Source organism: Pavona decussata, unplaced genomic scaffold (assembly GCF_977016875.1).
Source record: "Pavona decussata unplaced genomic scaffold, jaPavDecu1.1 SCAFFOLD_432, whole genome shotgun sequence".
Lineage (NCBI taxonomy): Eukaryota > Metazoa > Cnidaria > Anthozoa > Scleractinia > Agariciidae > Pavona > Pavona decussata.
The window spans coordinates 58,167-78,057 of NW_028145789.1; the positions used below are offsets into that span (position 1 = coordinate 58,167).

Consider the following 19,891-nt stretch of genomic DNA (forward strand, 5'->3'; position numbering starts at 1 on the left):
TTTTTACTCCCTTTTTTAGTTAATGAGGTAAATTGAGCCTATAAGACTTCGGTAGTTAAGAAGCTCTATTTAACTTTCCATGGCAAACGATTTTGACAGTCATGATTCTCCAAATTTGTTTTTGTTTTTTTTATATATATATATTTAATGAAAATGATGTGTCTAATCATAAAGTTTAAATTTTGATATCATTTTAGCCTATCTTTATTGGTTTTGATTATTATTATTTATTTATTTATTATTTTGTTTATTTATTTATTTATTTATTTATTGCGAGAAGCGAGTTGCTCTCAGCACTGCGCCATGATCCTGCTCCCCATAGAGAGAAAGAAATTAAAGGATTCCTAGCTTATTTTGGAAACTAAATGCAAGAACTTCAAATGGTTTAGCCTAACGGTTTAAAAGCTGTATTCACCTCTGAACGAGTCTATTAGAGGTTAGAGACACTCATCAACAGTTTTGGTATAGTTTTGTTATTGTACACTGAGGCTACAATTTATTAAAACAACAATGTTTTTGGATTTTACAAAATGACATGAAATCCACCAGACACTTTTCGCTTCAACCAATCCCTCTTTATTGCAAAGTATCATAGAACGTTTTTTTCAATTGAGTGTCAAAGTAATTACAAGTTTTCTTCGGCTTTTCATCAGCTCTATTACATTCTGTAATTGGCTGGCAAAATCATCGCCACTTTTTCAACCAAAACCAAAATCAATCGTGTCTTGCGCGCACACGTTTTTCGCGCTTTACGTCGGTTACATGCATTTGCTTTGAAATCTGTTTGGTTGATTGTGTTGTTTACGTGTGTTGCGATTGGCGAAAGTAATTACTTTGATTTTGGTTTTACGACACTCATTTGAAAACTGCTCTATTTTCTAATCGAATATATGCTTGGGGGAATCTAGACTTCAAAAAGTATCTTCTGTATCTTAAAAATATAAATTAAGCTAGTATTCTAAAAGAAAACGCATTTAAAAACAAGTGCTAAACATAGTTTTGAATCCACCTGGGACAGGTTGTTGTAATGGTTTGTGATTGCCTTCTTGTTCTTGATTGTTTCATTGTCGTTATCTCGGTAATTTTTTGTTTAGTTTTTTTTGAAATATCGTATCACGTAAAACTAGTTTGTAACTTGTATTCTACACAACTTCTTTTTGTAATTGCAATATACTAGAAAATACTTTAATGTGTTAAACAAAAAATAAAAGAAAGAAAAAGAAAAAAAAAAAAGAGCGCAGGGTCATCATGCTGTACGCACAAGGTTCATTGAAGTTTGTCCCCAGATTATCTCCTGCACTTAAGGACGGTGCCTACTATTGTTACTGCGCATACGTTCTGCGCATCTCGAGATACTCAGGCTTCCTATGGGTGGTGCTTACTAATACAGGGATATTTTTGCGCACTTTAAAACTATGCAGAGAAAGTAGAACTTAGCAAGTGATTTTGGTATCCAAAAAGAAAAGTGGGGGTAACCATGCATTTTTCAGAGATAATAAAGCTTCAATTTGGAAAAAAACGCCATACATTGCTTTGTATTTTACTGGTTTTTTGAATTATTGTTGCTTAATTATCTCTAAAAAATTACTTGGTTACCCCCCAATTTTCTTTTTGGATTTCAATAGTCACTACTAAGATCTGCTTTTCCCGCAGTGATAAACTGTGCAACAATACTTCGCTATTATTAGGCACCGTCCTTAAATGTCTATTCAGTATATATTCTGAAGTCACTTGTTATAGGCGATAGAGTGTGACCGATACACTAGACAAGCAATTTGCGAGGTCTTGAGAATTGCCATGTTTTCAGTGAAGTTGTAAATTGCATCTACTTTATACTATTCCAAAATTGTTAAGAATTTTATAACAGAAATATTAATTATCAGTTCAAATAGAAAAATGTTAACTGTAAATATTACATGCCATGTAATTAAGTAACCACTAGTTTTTCCTCTTACTTTTTTTCTTTCTTGTCACCTTTTTGTAGTATCTTATTTACCTAAATGATAAAAGTTGAACGGAAAATTTCCGTTAGCTGCGTGGCATTTGTACTTATAAGCAGTTAAAGATAAAATATAGTTCTTGAATACGAGTGTTGAGTGCGGACTGAACTGCGATTTCAGATATCTTTAGGTAGTCACGCGCATAACGCGCGCGCACCTTACAACTTTAAATCTGGCTTTATGGCGCAAGCCAGCTTTTTAACGTAAATCTTTGACTTTTCCACTGATGAAGGGCTAAGCCCAAAACGCCTGCACTTATTTTAACATAATGGCACTCAACACTCGTATTCGACAACTATATTTTATCTTTAACTGTTATTTACCTAGTTATAAATAAGAAGTTGATGATAATGATGATAATTTTATAAGTTTCCTGGTTGATCCTTAAAAGGCAGCATTTTGTAAGATACTTTCGCTAAGGAACATTAGATTATCACTGACAAAGCCATCATCGTAACAAGTTGTGTTACTATAATTGTTATGTTGTATGATTTTCTCTTGATTATGAACTTAACATAAAAAAAACAACAACAAATAAATAAATAAATAAATAAACATAAAAAGCAGATGTAGTTTGTCAATTGAACAGTAAGTTAATTTAAGTCGCGTTCATTTCCAATGCATTTTAAGGAACATTAGATTACCACAAACAAAGCCATCATCGTAACAAGTTGTATTATTATAATTGCAATGTTGTATGATTATCTCTTGATTATGAACTTTAAAATAAAATAAAACTTAATATAAAAAGCAGTTGTAGTTTGTAAATTGAACAGCAAGAGCACGGGACACACACGGTACACACAGTTTGAAGTTGGGGATTTAAAAAGTTGAAGGTGATAAAACGATTTACTGATCTTAGCAAACTCTAAAACGAAGACTTAGACTTCGAGTGGTCACACATTTTCTTTCCTCAGATCACTCTCGCGAAAGCTAAGAGACTATACTGAATTATGCAGGTTCAAAAGGGAAACTAAGACAGATTAGGTAAAGCCCCCACCCTTCCCCTTCCCCTTCCCCCCCCAAAAAAACAGAGAGAGAGAGAGAGAGAGAGAGAGAGAGAGAGAGAGAGAGAGAGAGAGAGAGAGAGAGAGAGAGAGAGAGAGAGAACGAGAAGGGACTAGTGAGAGTACAAAAGGTACTCATGTTTCTCACGTTATAATAAGATACAAAAATAGACACGAGTTAGTACAAGCTTAGACTTCAGCCAACAATAAAAAATAATGTGCACTTCCCGCCCTCCATACTTCCTGGCAGCACCTGACAAGTGCTTACAAATCCGTCAGACCACCCCGAGCTGGGTTGCAACGAAGGACAGGGGAGGTTCTTTAGACGCTTTTGGCAAGCCACCTAGTAGTAGGTTACTCGGAATATGAAAACCCCACCTATGGGTTAAATGGTCTTTAATGAAGAAAAAAAAAGAATTTAAAAATACGACTTGCTCAAGGGCCACGCAATTTGCGGGAACAAGAGAGATTGGGGGGGGGGGGGGGGGGTAGAGCTCGATGGGAAGGATGCTGCAATCCCACAAAGACAATGTGTACCAGGACTAGTCCACTGGGTCATCGTGAAATTGAAATTGGCGGTATGGAGAAGACCTTGGAGCACGATGCGAAATATTCCATTAATTGTGGAGTATTTCGTCACGTGAAACAAATGATTTTCAAAAACCATTTCGTCCCATACACTGTTCGCCAACCTCTCACCGAACCCGTTCATGCTGCTAGAAACAGTACTCAGTTAGAATCCTAGATCCGATGAAATTAAATTAAAATACTAAAAAAGAGAAGAAACAGTCTTTTTCTTTCTTTGTGTCGTTCTTTCGTTTATTGTTCCTTCTCCTCTTTCTGTCCTTCTTTCCTTTCGTTTTCATTCTTTCAATCTGAAGCCTGCTTGCATGAACACCCCGGTAGTCCTTCAAGCAGCAATATCAACATGTACATTCTCCATACTCCTCTGTGCTTATTTCTTGTGTTACCAGGTAGAAGAATTAAGAACATTTTATCTTTGGTGATTATTTCCTTTATTCTCATGGTCTGACTGTTTGTTCAAACATTGATTTGGTAAGGAGAAGTTAGAAGCTAATCACTATTGATGTTTAAGAGTTTAATATGGGATTGCACTCTACTGGGATTTTGATTGGGATGATGTCGGAAACTTCAGCTAAAAAATGAGAAAGAAGTTGTTATTAAAGAGATTTAAAATCGCGTTTACGGCAAACGTGAGATTCAAACAAAATAAATAAATAAAATAAATAACATATTTAAAATGCAATAAATAAAGATGGACCATATCTTCTAAGCTCTAGTTTGAAAAAGCTATTTATATCCCTACGAGGGGTGGGCTGGTGACTCTCATACAAAAGTGACTGGGTTTATCGTCGTACTTTTAAGAGGTTAAAATTCGTGGTTTAGTACTCCCATGGGCTATAGGAAACAAGGGTTTCGACTAAATAAACATTACATTTATCTCAAATAAATTTGAGTTACTTACAATGAAGTAGAATTTGTCTTTTTTGGTCGTTTCCTCCCATTTATTTATAAATATATATTATTAAATTCTCAGCCTCGGATATTGCATTTCTAGCGTTCTGATTGGTTCACTAAATCTCGGTTATCAGCTCATATACCGTAGTTTGACCTTATATGGAAAACAAAAGCCCCAGGTGTCGCTAAGCTAATTTTTTTTTTTTCGGCGGGAAGCAAAAGTTTCTTCGGAAAAATGTAGAAAAAAAAAAAGGAAAAGAAAGAAATACCAAACAATGCCATCTCAATATAACAACAATAAAAGCCACAAAGTTCGGTATGACACTATTTAATGGTACGTATCTCTGAAGTTTCCTTTAAAATCTTCAAAATTGCAAGATTTTACGATTTTTTAGATCACATAACAACAACAATAACAACCGGTTACCTTGGACTTGCCTAAAGTGTTTTAAATCGTCCGCAAGGAATTCAGTTCAGCATGAAAAAAGCCGTCCTTGCCCTGATCTCTTCCTTCGCTCGGCACCACACAGCAGAACATTTGCTCAAATGTGCACAACTATTACGCTTCTCGATGAGCTGGAACTTCAAAAGCACTTAAATGCTAGTCTCAGAAAGGTTATAATACGTACATTTAAACGTTTCTTGAATTTTAGATGTCCGACTGTGTCCGATTTTCTTCGCTTTCGATTTTTCACTCAACTCCGTTTGCAAAGCGCTGAGCGTGTCATGTGATCATTAGGTTTCGCGCGCTTTGGTCGGAGGTTGCCTCAACATCCGGTCGTTTAAATTTGAAAGAAATTTCTTCTTAAAATATAAAAATTCAGTAAACTTCAACAGCAATGTCCAAACGCGGAGAATTTAATAAAACAATTATTCCATTCGCGCTTGTTGGATATGAGATTAGTTATAGCCAACTCGGCGCTTCGCGCCTCGTTGGCTATTTACCATCTCATATCCAACGCGCGCTCATGGAATAATTGTTAATTATTCAGATCTATACATCTGTATCAATCGTTTAGTCTTGGTGGCCTAGCGTCCTATTCAAATCTCAAGCGTGGACGCTAAGCTCGCGAGCGTTAATGCTCGCGCGCTTAGCACCCGCGCTTGGGATTTGAGTAGGACGCTCTGTTCAAGACTTAAATGTTTGCGGTGCAGTTGAGAATCCAACGGCACGTTGTGAGAGCTGTTCTAAAAGAAATAAATAGGGGGAAACGACCAAAAAATATAAGAGACTACTTCAGTCTTAGGAATTTAACTTTATTTGAGATAAATATAACCTTTCTTTAGTCAAAACCCATGTGTTGCTATAGCCCATGGTACTCCTTAGGGTGCGAAAATCTAAAATTACTTCCGTCTGGGTATGGTGATACCTTTTTGGGTATTGAGCAACAACAACAACAAAAAAAAAAAAAAAGAAAAAAACTAGAGAAAGTAAACGTCAGTCAACTGGTTTGGTACCTTTTGGGGTAGAAAATTGTTCAGACCACGCCCAAAACAAAGAATTCTGGAACCTTTTAGGGGTTCTTTTTAAAATCACCCCGTCATGAATGGGAGTCCAACCCCCTCCTTTCTCCACCCTCTCTCCGAACAAAAATACATTTACATATTATTAACTAGACTATACCAAGATTTAAGCCAGTCGTTTCGTTTAAGAGGTGAATCGCGAATTGGAGTTTGCTAATGTCTTCGGTTGTTTGGAAAATAGTGTTAAGCGATACGAAGCTATAATCCTAGGGATACGAGTTCAAACCGAGTTTGGTGAATAAATACACAAAAACCATTCACCAAGAAACCGGGTCGTGAACTCCCAAAATCAAAATTTTGTGGACATTTGCGAAAAATTGAGCTTCGGCCTTAGTTGGTTGTGGAGAACTATCCGAGCATTTCTTTTAGCTGGGAGATTTGTGGCCCGTACGGGTGACAGGGAGATTCGTTCCGTATGCAATCTCTGGTCTCGAGCTCATATTTACACTAAAGAACATTACGCGACGCTTAACCAGACGCCTGTAGATGTTTTTCCAAGTTCGTCCCACATTGATTATGAGTTTTTTTTTGTACAAAAACGGTGATTCTAGAATAGTACTGACTTAAAAAGCTAAAAACAATCCAGAGCTATACCCTCTCTGTGATATTTTAATATTAAAATATTGCGGCTTCTGCTACTTTTATCGCAAATGCTGAGCACAAAAATATATAACGCGGAACAACAGCTGCTCTCTGGAATAGCTGGATTAGTTCTTAAACAATCGATTTCATGTTACTGCTGTTAGGAAAACGGTAGATCGGTTTATCAACAAACATTGCGAACCGTGTCAATGGTAGACTCCAGCGTTACTCTTCAATTCCTGATCATCATCTGCCAACACCTAAGTAAATGTTTCTTACCTAGTGGAGGCAATTAGTAAACTTTGGCTCAGCAACACTCGATTTGACGTAAACAAGTACAGTAATTGCAAAGAAATAAAATGTGCAGCGTTCTCAAATGTTAATTAATCTCGTTTCTACTGTCAATGCAATTTTAGGCTAAATATACACTTTTTATGTGGTTCCTTTAGCTTCTTCTTTTTCTTCCTTTTTTCTTAATAAGAAAAGCGTATTTTCCATGAGGATGTAAGGCACCATGGTGCAAAATGGTACCGATCGCAGTGCTTTAAAAATCTGAAAATGATTCGATTGTTTAACGTTTTGCAAGACGTGCTTACAAATATTCCATTTTTTCTTCCTTTGTTTACATAAAATGAAAATAATGTTAAAATAATTAGATCCTTAGTAGGTAAGGACAAACAGCGAAAACATTGAGTTAGCCAGTAGTCCGTATCCGGCGCCAAAACGCAAACCAAATGCAAGTAATTCAAATTTTATTTTTCCTGAATATCAAGCAGGTGTAATTCATTTCTTATAAGTAAAAAAAGGAGACTTTTCTAACAAGCACAAATGACCAAAATTAGTTGAACGTCTTCTTGCATGAGAGAATAAAAATAAATTATGAAAAATTAATTGTGGCACTGTAAAGTCCATCTTAGTTTTGTTTGGGTGCTTATATTTAAGCGTTTTGCAACAAGAAATCTTAAAAGTTATCAAAGTTTTCTCTTCCTGTGCTAATACAAAACAAAAAGTTAGTATAATAAAACATCTTAGTCACTAGTGAAAATAATAAATAAAACTAAAGGTTTGTAGTCAACACGCTGAGTATGTGGCTAACAGCCGAAGAAAAGTGATACCTCTGTAGGATGGTAATTTTAATGTTTGTTATCAGAAGCCAGGCATCTTGCGGGGACACTCACTCAATATTTGAATAAAAAAAACATACTTCAAATATCGTTGACTGTTTTTAAAGTCCTGTTTTCAACATCCAGCATTCATAAGCGATTTTTTTTTTTGAAGGCTAACGCAGGTTGATCTGTTCGCATTCTTTAGCTGAATTTTAATTTTAAGTCCCAGAATTTTTGTTCTGTTTTAAAGGATTCCCTCTTTCGTATTTTCCTTTGTCTTTCCGAATTTGCCAGCTGGTTCTATTTTGCTCTCTTTACGAAAGTTTTCGTCCCTTCGTGATCATTTCTTTGATGCCGTTCTTTACCACTAAACTTATATAATATACCGGCGCGTGAGATCAGTATAAAATAGTGAGCACAGCAGAGTGAGCAGACTGCAAAAATCAATTGGGTTGCTTATACGTTTCATGAATGTCATAATTATGGTTTTAGCTGCCTTCATGTTCATAATTTATAAACCTAACGAGTACCTTTTATCTCTTGCCAAGAGATTCTATTTATTCTATTTACAAAAGACCTGTCATAATTAACAAAAGCGAAAATATAGGTTTTGCAGGACATCAATTATTTAACACGGCTTCGGTAGTTGGTTAGCTTAATACTTCAACTATTTATATAGTGGTGTTTCTCCTGTAAAAAGCAGACTTCATCAACTACTCATTATCTGCAACATGGCTAAGTCTGGTGTGCTGCCAAATTGTTCTAGTGCGATTTGCCTGTTTATCATTTTACATGGATTTCTAATGAACACCACGGTTTTTGCTGTTGAAGAAAAATTCATGCTACTTGAAACAGTACTCAGTTGAAATCCTAGATCCGATGAAATGAAATGAAATAACCAAAAAGAGAAGAAACAGTCTTTTTCTTTCTTTGTGCCGTTCTTTCGTTCATTGTTCCTTCTCTTCTTTCTGTCCTTCTTTCCTTTCTTTTTCATTCTTTCAACCAGAAGCCTACTTGCATGAACACCCCGTTAGTCCTTTAAGCAGCAATATCAAATCGTCCATTCTCCTTACTTCTCTGTGCTTATTTCTTGTGGCACCAGGTGGAGAATTAAGAATATCTTTGGTGATTATTTCCTTTATTCCCATGATCTGACTGTTTTATCAGACAGTGATTTGGTAAGGAGAAATTACATGCTGATCACTATTGGAGTTTAAGATCACTATTGGTACGGTTTGTACTGTTTATTGGTACGATTTGCCGGTTTATCATTTTACATGGATTTCTAATGAATACCACGGTTTTTGCTGGTGAAGAAAAATTCTCGATCTGCTAAGTTCGGAACGCGAGTAAACAAGCGACTGTCAGGTCATGTCGTGAAACAGCTTGCGTCACCCAGTTTAATGTCCTGCAGCCAGTCATGTCTTAAAAGCTCGTGGTGTACTTCCACGAACTTTAAGGAGTCTCTGAAGCAAGGCGGAAAAGGAACTTGTGAACTGAACAAGCGCGAGAATGCTCCTATCGGCGAGGACACTGAGCTCGTTGATCAACCAGGTGTTAGTTTTTCAATGATTTGCAAGGTGGGTTCAGGTTGACTTATTTGTACCTAGATTCCTTTGGTCAGTAGTGGAAAGAAAGGAGGCTTTAGTGTGGTTGATGAGTGTATTCAAATGTTGTTGTTAATCACCTGGACATTATCATAAATAAATGCCTTTATACCGCAGGGATGTCAAATAGCTGGCTGCCGCAACGGAGGTTCTTGCTTGTTTGACAAGAAAAAGGAAACTTTTTCCTGTTCGTGTAAACTGCCCTGGAGTGGCGAAAAATGTGACGTTAAAATGGGTAAGCCATTCCCTTTGTTCATGAAATCGAAACGCTCGAAACGTCAGCACACGAATCTGTTTACGGTAACAAATTACCTTTTTAACTGTGTTGATAAAACAAACGTTTGTTTACCATGGTTTACCTAAATCTTCTTTATGAGAACTTTGGTTTTCTAGCTAGTACAATATTGGACAGATTCAAATAAAAAAAATACAAAACTAAACCCCCCCCCCCCCCCCCCCTTCTCCCCGCCCGACAAATCAATAGGTTAAGATACGGCGACTACTACGGACGGGACGAAAATTAAGACTGGGACGAGACAAGTGTGCTCTCGCTTCCCACCGTAGTAGGTTGGCGACGGTGTGTAGGCGAGGAATTTCACGTACTGCGATCAAGGTGAGTACAGAGTTATAAATTATTTTATGAGAAAAGAAAGTTTTCGTTAGAATATGGTCTGAGGGCTTGATGATTTCTATCACGAACACGAAAAAGCACATATTTAGCAATTTCAAGCGCTTTTGAACTCAAAAAAGAGAAAAATTTACGGCAAAGTCGTGTTCACTGATTTTGACCGCCAATTTGTTTTTACTTTTATCTACATGAGAAGCAAAACTTACGAGTGAAACACTCTCTTTGCATTTTGTAGACAAAAATGACTTCTCCGCAAGTGGAAATGTAAGTAAACAGCCTTTTTATCTTTGTACCGAAGTATTTGCAAGGAAATTATAATTGAAGTATTATCTAACCTGTCTAACGTGTGCATTAAATTTTGACTTGCAGCGTCTACAGAGCTGCACAGCAGACAACGGTAAACAAGTAATGTGCAATATTACTGCTATCGTTTAACTTTTCTGTTCATTAGACACGAGTATATAATTGTATACTTTGGCGAGGATGAGATTTTCTCAATTCAAGCCAAAAAAAAAAAATTAATTGCTCCTCTCGCAGCAGTCAAAACACGGTCGAGAGATGTTTGTTTACTTAATTCAGCAGTGTTTTTGTCGACAAAAATTTAGTACAGTAAAAAGCATAATTGAAAGCTTATTTTGAGCCTTCATACACGAAGATCAGTGTACTGTGTTCCCTGCTTTTGTTCCCAGAAAAGGTTAAATTAAACCATATTTTTTATTGTTATAGCTGGGTGTTAACCATAGATCTAAAGTTCTTAAAAATAAGAGAAACGTGGAAATAACATGGTAGCACAAATATAATTATTTTTAGGTGAAGTTAGTCACAATTACTTTCTTGCAATATTATCAACGCTATTAAGGTGCATATGGTAAACCTTATAGGAGAAACTATATCATTTGCATGCATAAAAAAAAATATTAGCTGAAACTATAGTGAACCATCGTTGATTTTTTCTTATTTTTTTAGCGGAACATTCAGATGGGATGAGAAAAAAGACAAAATTCTGTTGAGAGAAGTAAGGCAAAAGGAACCTTTTGTGGAAAGGATTGGTAGCAAGGAAGCAGGCCAAAAAGTGGTCAGAGATTGCAGCTGTAATCAATCTCCATGCTGACTTTGCTGTAATGCCAAGGGATCAAAGATCAGTGAGGGAGCGGTTCAACTAACTTCTCAGCGATTTCAATGCTAAAATGCAAAAGGAGCAGAAAGCGTCTGGTATTAGTCCTGATCATTTGAGTGAAGTAGACCAGATTCTTGAAGAAATTCAAGAAGTCATCACTTCCAATGCCATCAGTCCATGTGCCGCCAGTGACAAAGAAAAATCAGAGAGTGAACGAGCAAGGGCATTGGCCATTAGGAACAGGGCAATGACATCATCATCATCAATGAATAAGCTGAAGATGTTGATGAGGAGGAAAATACCAATCCTAGACGTAAAAGAAGCAGGAGAAGAGGAAGTGATCAATTAGAATACCTTAAAATGAAAAGGGATACAGAGATGGAAATGAAGAAAGAAGAAATGGCACTCCGTAGAGAACAGCTAAATTTTGAAGAAAAGAGAATGGAGGCCGAAAAGAAGAGACAAGCGCAAATGCAAGAATAGTTTTTGCTTCAACAGAGGCAGTTGCAGCAACAGATGGAAGCTCAGGCCCAGTCCCAAACTCTCCTTATGGCTATCTTGGCTAACATGAACAAGTCTTGACTGTTTTTACTGACTACTATTTTAGCTACCTTTAGTTATTATAAGAAATGATTTAGAAATACATGAAACAAGAAAAATGAGTGATAGGAACCGACGTTTCGGTGCATCTTGCGCCATTATCAAGGTTACATAATCAATGATAAAAAGCGGTTTGTAAAAAGGCTTATTTGAAGCGAATTTGCATAACATAGCGGCAAGCTAATTACTTAAATACTTTCGCACGAAGAGAATCGGACTGCACATTCAATGTTGGTTTAAGCTCTTGAATATACAGCATTTCATTAACAAGGCAGTCAAATTTGTTCATGCATTTCTTGATTACATTGAAGCGTGCTAAAAATTGTTCGGAACAGCAGTGTTACGTTCTTTGTAGTAATGCTTGCAGATTGATGACGCCTTCTGACGGTGTCCCTCAACGCGCGTGTGAAGGTGGCCCTTTGTATACCCAACGAACGGTGCCGTCGATAAAACCAAAACAATTGGTTAAGGGACATCCCATTTGATATATAGCTCGAGCGTGTTGTTCTAACCAAGCCGGAGTGAGGAAGAGCTGATTCCATGATGTCAGTCTATGGCCATGGCTAGGGTAAATCCAGTCTAATACAACGCTGTAGATCATGCAAAGCTCGGGAACAGGACGAGCAAAGCGATAGATGAGATCGAGTTATCTGCACGGATATGCTAGGCGTTTTAGCAGAAGACACAAACCCTGTATTCCACTACACACAGTTCCTTGGAAGCACCTGAACTGTGGAGGAACCCCAAGAACCTCGGCTAAACGAGGAAGATCTTCCTTGTTCACTCTGAACTCAGTCAAACGTTCACTAGCGTCAAAGGGGTCGAGACAAAAACAATCGTACTCCCAGTATGGATATGATGGATTTACTGACTTGTAAGCATCAAACAGAAGTACGAATTCTTCTTCGTCGATTATTTCGTCCACTAAAGAGTAAACCAGGGCATTTCGAACCTTTTCAAAAGACATTCTGGACGCAAAATATGAAAAAGTAAGCGAATTTTTTCTTGAGTTTACTTCACGCTTTGCTCATAGTCCGGTGTCTGTAGTCTGCGATCTTAACTTCGTATTTCCGCACCACTGTTGTGTATTCGGCCAAGTCCTCCATAGTAAGAAAACCTTGCGTCCAACCGTAGTCCGTAGTCCGTAGTCGCCGTATCTTAAGGTCCCTAATAATGAATTCGCCTGCAAAGAAAAACGCGCCCTTTTTATATTATTGAAATGGTTGAGGGAAGGGGGGGGGGGGGGGGGGGGCAAATGGGTGGGGGAGGGGTCTTAATTTTTTGATTTGATCTGTCCAAGATTGTAGGTAAATTCTCTGTTACCCTTAGCTTTGCTCCTTGGTAGAAGTAAGATAGAACATCCTTGAACTATCTATCGTTGTCCAAATGAGTGGAGTTATGCAGCTCACATCTGTGTTTCTGGGTTCTTAGCACATCATCTGGTAACACATCAGCTCAAAGATATAGCTATAGAACGAAAGTCATGAATTTGTACTTACATCCAAACGAGAAGAGGAGAAAATAATATTAATCTATTCTATTTCGCTAAGTAGGTTGTCCATCCGACTGAGAATTATTTGGAGTGTCATGTTATTACGTGGACAATACGCCAACCCCAAAATGGAGCGATGCTCGAGCAGTTTGTCAGGGTTTGGGAGGAGACCTCGTTGTAATCAACTCAGGAGAAGAAAACGACTTCGTTTACAAACTGGTAATTGAACATGAAAAGGTCACACAGGGGAAAGCGTGGATTGGGCTGAAGAGAAACACTAATGACTCAAAGTGTTATTGGGTTGATGGCACCACACTGGAGTGGCACTACGACAACTGGTCACCAGGTGAACCTAACAACAATGGAGGTGACGAAGATTGCGGCCGGCTTAACAAAGCACCAGGAAATTGGTATGACGTACCATGCACATTAACGGAAGTTTGGGCTCCGCATAGCCCCACCATTTTTTGCGAAAAGTACCTTTAGACACTCAGTATCAGAATCAAGCAGCTGTGAGCCTGATTCAGGTTACAGCTAGTCGAGGGGCAGCAGGACGAACTAAACAAAAATAACAAGAGCAGTAATATAATAAGACACTAAGTTTTACATAGTAATACAAAAAAAAAGTCCCGTAATTTATAATCACAATGATTTTTAAAGTTGAAATTAAGCCATGATAAATACAAACTGCTAAGAAATTAAGCTTTACATACTTATACAGATTTCAAGTATTTCCCAATTACTATCTAATATTAAAAGAAGAAGAACCCTTAATTTATAGGATAATAATTTACAGTTAAAAAAAAAAAAACAAGTGGAAAGAAACGCGACTAACAAGTGTAATTATTTAGCAAGGCCATAGCTAGTGATTTGAATAAAATAATATCCTTCCCATGGCAGGCTTGGAAGAAAGTATCTTAAACAACATATAACTTAGCCCGTGGCTCAAGACAATCAGTGGGCCTCCAAATCAGTTTAAAAGTTTTTTTTATTATTATTATTATTTTAAGTAGCTAAATAGTTTTCTAGTCTGTGATGCAAGCCTTCTTGCTACCGTCAGCAGCAGACAATGTTTAGATATGACTGTTGGCAAAATTGTAAACGGCTTAGTACGAGGTTTTGTTAAACACCGTCTAAGCCATCTTTTAATAACTGATCCATTATCTCTCCTCCAACCTGTACCTAATCTTTATACTCTACTACTGAGCGAGGTCTTGAAAACTCGTCGGAGGATTTAGGTATCGGTGTGTCTCTGTGAATACTACTCACCAACATCAATGGGAACTACTTCTGTAAGCCTATCTGAAGACACACCAAGTCTTCAACAACCACGCACTGGTTAAAGAGAAGTTTCTCATACAGTGGAGCTTACTTGAAGAACGGTTTACCCATATAGAATTACGCCAAGTGACTGCGAATTCCTTGAATGATTTTAGGACTAAATTGATTCGCCACAGTCTTAGGTAAGATTTTAAGCACAGCTTCAAAGAAAAAATAAAAAGGAAATAAACAAGCTTGGGCCTCAACAACCATTAATAAAAGGACGTTCCTGTCCATTAAAGCCCTGGTTAGCATCCTTAGTAATTGCTTGTCCCTTATTCAGCCCATTAAGGTCCAAAAGAAGAAAAGTTGGAGGTCTTGAACGGTTGTCGGTTTATGGCATGGTAATACAATAAAGTGGCACTAGTTCTAAAGGCGTATGGTTCTTTAGACTGCGAGCAAGCTCTCGGTTTTTGCATTGTGGACCGCAGTTTCGCCATTGATAAATTTCGTTGAAACAACTGCTGCGGCGGTCCGCGATCCCATCGTGTCCTTGGCCATCCAACGCCGGTGTCCTTCCTGGTCACACGAGGGAAACTCCGGAATGGATATCTATGAGGTACGTATTTTTTTTGTCTGTTCATCGAAACTCTTTGTAATTAATAACTTAATTTGTAGTTAGTTTTCACGCCCTTTGATTTCGAGCGCTCCTTTTTTTTTTTCCTTTTTGTTTCTTATTTATGGAATTTGTGGTTAAAAAATTCGCGATATCCATGTTTAGGATGTCTGTTACATTCTTTGTCTTTTTTTTGTTTCTCCACCAATCATTGAATCAAAGACGGTAGAACTAGACCTAACGTAAGTCAAATTAAACATGATGAACCCAAGTTTTGCCGCTGCCCAGGCACATTAGCCTCGCACAGAGGGCGTGTCATTTCTTGATAGATGTGAATGTAGAAGTTCGGGTTTAGTTTTTTGTTTGGGATTAGGGTATCTCCATTTCTTTCGACACCAAACTGAATTTAAGTCAAGAATAATTATACAGTATAGGCCAAGGATGCACCAAGTTTGAGCCTTAGGATTTGGTTTTTGCTTGTGTAATTTGCGATATCATTACTTTATTATTATTACATATTATCTATCCAGTACGTGGCCGGGTACTTAATTGTAATACATAGACTACGGGCCCGTGGAGCCCGTTGGTTGCCAAATGTATCCACTGCGTGATTGTCGCCCTCAGTGACGGAAAATTGTTTACCTCAATTTTATCCAGCCACTGTGTGAATGTGTTCCGCGGACTCAGGGAATCATCTTACTTCATTATCGTAACCCCCGCCCCCACCAATAGGAATGCGAATACAGCAGTGGCCATGGTAGGCATCTCCTTACTTCTTTTAAATAAAATGGGGCCCTGGTAACAATAAAAGAATTGAAATGAATTGCATTGGATCGGATCGGATCGGATCGGATCGGGTCGGGTCGGATTAGATCGGATTGGGTTGGATCGGATCGGATTGGATTGAACCGGATTGGATTAAATTAGACCGGACTGAATCGGATTGGACGAGATGGGATGGGATGGGATGGGATCGGATTGGATTAGATCGGTTCGGGTCGGGTCGGATCGGATTGGATTGGATTGGATTGTCGTCGAAGGTTAAAACTGTAAAATGCGAATAACTGAGGCTTCTTACCTAAAATGAGTATTATGTTTTTCACTGGAAACTGCGTACAATGACAAATGTAAACAGAAAGTCTCAATGTTTGATGTAAAATGTGTCATTAAGACAAATATAGCTCTTGCGACAGTCAAGTCTAAGTTATATATGCACACAATTAATTAACTCACTCACTTCTAACAATTACGTGCGATGTTTATCAGACCGGTCTCAAACTAAACATCACTTTATTCATAAGTGTTGGTTTCACGACAGCTTTAACATAACATGTCTAAAATCTATAACAATTTTCACTGAAACAGAAAATTAGGACCACAGTGGACTAACAGGAAGTCTAACCGTGCGTTTTTAAAAATACATAATTTACCTTATTAACGTTGATATGTAGCTCGACGGGGGCTTTTTGTATAAGGTGAGCAAATAAAGATAATAAGTCGAGCAAAGTCATAAAAGATGTGCTTACCCTTCATTGGCTTAGATATGACAATTAAACATGTTGGCGCCTCTTTGCTAGCCACAGTTGCTTTTTTAAAACTGCAGCATTAACAAGACAGGACATTCATTGCGTTATGATAGGTCACCATAACAAGTGATATCAAAATTTCGTGTTCTGTCGCAATCTTTCGGGGGAATACCTTTTTCAAGTTACACAGATCAACGTGAGGCCACTTTAAAGGAGGAATGGATTGTTTTCTATTCTTTGTTGTTATGTCGCTGGCGTGTGCAATGTCTACTCCAGTTCGCTCACAAGGTAAGAGCTATTTTGGGGAATAAAGTTTCTTATATCGATTTTATGTTCTAGTATTTTAGTTTGTTTTCTGTTAAAGTTTTGAGGCAGTTCTTTATTAGCTGTCGATGTTAAGATATTCAAGACAATTTCTTAACACCAGGACATTTTTTCAAGGAAAAAACCTTCGACTCGGACCAAAGCGAAAGTTCAATTTTTGTCGTTTTCTTTGTCGCCTTCTTTCACCCCCATTCTGTTTGCAAATTGTTTGGGAAGGTAGCTTGTTTGCGTTCATTGTCTTGATTCAACACCAAATTCTTAGAAGCTAGGAATGAATGAATATATGGATGAAGATCCCCAAGGAGAATTAGTATCTTCATACTTTAGAGCCGGTTGCGTTTTACGGCCGGGTCGTTGAGCTGAGATAAAAATAAACTATCCCATCAAAGAGTTGTTTTCAAAAGACGATTTTACCTCACTTGAAGGTAGAGATAACCGAGGGTGTTTGTGGATTCTTGTACATCGTCGTCATGAAATTGCTAGCTTGCTATTCGTGCTTCTACAAAATGCCATCCACAGTCTTAGTGTTTCAAGACCATGCTGGAATTCCGGGTCAAATTGACGTTATCGAGATCAGTAAGTTTTCCCAAATAAATTCCAAAATTCATCACCGTAATAAATGACAAAGAGCTTTTGTGTTTCGACACAATATGTTTGGGAGCTAGATTTTAAAGTTGGGAAGAAAAAAAGCGAGTTCTCGTGGAAAGAAGGCGATTTATTTTTCATTATATATGTTTTAAAAATTCCTCAATGTTCTTAAATTTAGTTCGCGCCAAATTTGCCCATAACGTTGGGATTAAAATAGTGCTTGGTTTTAAAAAAATGGCGAGAAATTCTATTGCAGGTGATAATGGTGACGTTGCTATCAAATTTATTTATATAACTGTCTGTTCAAGCGTTTGGTTTGCAAACTTGTGTGGACTCATAACATAAAAACAGTAATATGATAAGTGCAACATTTTTCACAGAATTCTGAAAATAATATTTTTTTGCGGTGAAACATACACCCAAGCCGTTTTTAGCCGAGCTCAGCAGGCGCCTTGATAAAGCCCAAATATTGATTTTTTTTTTTTTTCACATTTGTTTTGATGTGAGTATTCTGTCCAACGCATGCAAATTCACTACGGCTCCTACTCGCATAACAGGTGCTTAATATGTAAAGTGAAACGGCTTAAATGGTGAAACTTATCCAAGGGACAGTTCAAACTCAGTCTTGAAAGCAAATTAGTGAGCGTCTATGAATACGCGGTGTGTTTTTGACGAAATAGAAGCAGAATTTGAAGCGCAGAACATCTGCACTATTAAGAATAGTAGGCTATTCAATAACACACATCGATTTAAAAAAGTAAGGGAACTGTTCTATTAACTTTGTTATATTTCATTTTTATTTTAATGCATTTATGGCTCCTTTTCTAGTTTTGTTTTTCACTAAAGGCAATTATTTTGTTTTTTCGAAAATGTACATGTCGACTGCCAGTAATAAACATTTGTTCTCTCGGTCACATATTAAATTTTCTCTGTAAACCAACTTTTAAAGTCTCATGTTTTTCAAACTGCAGAAAAATTAGCAAAAAAACCTCTTTTTCTACATATAGCTAACCCTGTTGTAGCCCAATATGACATTTCATTTATCAATTTTCCAGATTTTCCTTGAAGCCGAATAAAATCGTCTTACCAGGGAGGTGTAAACACGATGCAACAAGATGTCATCTTGTTACCAAAGCAACAGCTTTTTTTGTCATTACAGCTGAAACCAGTCTCTTGTTGAATCAAATTCTGTTTAGTCATATTGGGGACCAGATTGACAGTAATTCATGCATTCAACTATTTAAGTGGCATGCCTTTACGTTTTCATGAACTTGGAATAAGAACACTTGAAGATGTTTAATGCAAACATCCACTTTATTCTTCTAGGTTTACCTTCTTCAAATGTTTCGCACTTAAAGTAAACGGTAAACAGTATCTTTACAATCTCGTCGCATGCTTGACCTCTTGCTTCTCGCTCCTTGAGAAGCACAGGGCCTATATAGACCCATTTACACTATCCCTTGCTATTTTTCCCACCAACCATTGTTGTAGACACTACTGTTCAGAGAACTGGCAGATGCGACGCTACTTGTTAGTCGCCCTGCACTAATGTGCTCTCAAATGTGGTGGTGTTATTGATTACCAGAGAAAAGTTGTAGACAACCGGCTTGAATGAAGAAAGCTCATGAACAGCACATGTGAATGTTTTTAATTAAAAGTTCATAGAAAAATATAACAGACGAAGACAACGAACAAGGGAGAGGAGAGGCAGAAAAATATTTACAAAATGGACTCTGTTTAGCTGTTTTTTTTTTTTTTTTTTACGCGTTTCGAGAGTGGGCACATATATATTCTCCATCGACTGAGTGGAATTTAACATTAAAAATTTCATAAAATTTTCTTTTAAAGTAAGTCCAACTTTCGAGTCAAGCCTTTATTTTTGACTTTCTGATTCTTGACCTCGTCACTAAAGTGAGAGCAAACTTATTTGTAGATATCAGCCTCTTAACTATTGACTATCACCGCGCATAGAAAATTTTTAAGAATAATTTTCGCTTTCTATTCCTTTAGAAGAATTTCGCTCCTTGGAGTTTCCAGCTCCCTTCTTCTTTGCGAACAAACGTCTGACGAATCACACGATAGAAGTCATCGGAATTCTGGACATGGATCTCTGTGAGCTGATGTGTTACCAGGAGCCCAACTGCGGGAGCTTCAACTTTAAAAAGAAGCCAGAAAATGGAAAAGTAAAACACAAATGTGAGTTGAATAACTCCACTCATTTAGAGCACGACAGCGAGTTCAAGGATGATACATCTTACTTCTACCGAGGAGCAAAGGTGCGGGTAACAGAAACTTCGATAATTTGTCACCAAATCAGATCTTACCCCCATCTTATGCATGATTCAGTTGAAGTTAAAATTTAAATCTTACCAACCCGCAGTTTTTAAGATAAAGTCCCCGTTATGACTGAGCATTTCAAATTAAATCTAAGGTAT

The 19,891-nt window shown here is 37.4% G+C and overlaps 1 protein-coding gene and 1 long non-coding RNA gene across 2 annotated transcripts in view; both read left to right on the forward strand.

Annotated features, from left to right (window-relative positions):
• The window catches only part of LOC146450690 (uncharacterized), a 134,137-nt gene that overhangs the window by 44,028 nt on the left and 70,218 nt on the right, over positions 1–19,891 (forward strand). The window lies entirely within an intron of this gene.
• LOC146450693 (uncharacterized) lies at positions 10,193–11,669 on the forward strand. The gene is made up of 2 exons (XR_014860244.1): positions 10,193–10,338; positions 10,900–11,669. It is a non-coding gene; the product is annotated as an uncharacterized LOC146450693 (long non-coding RNA).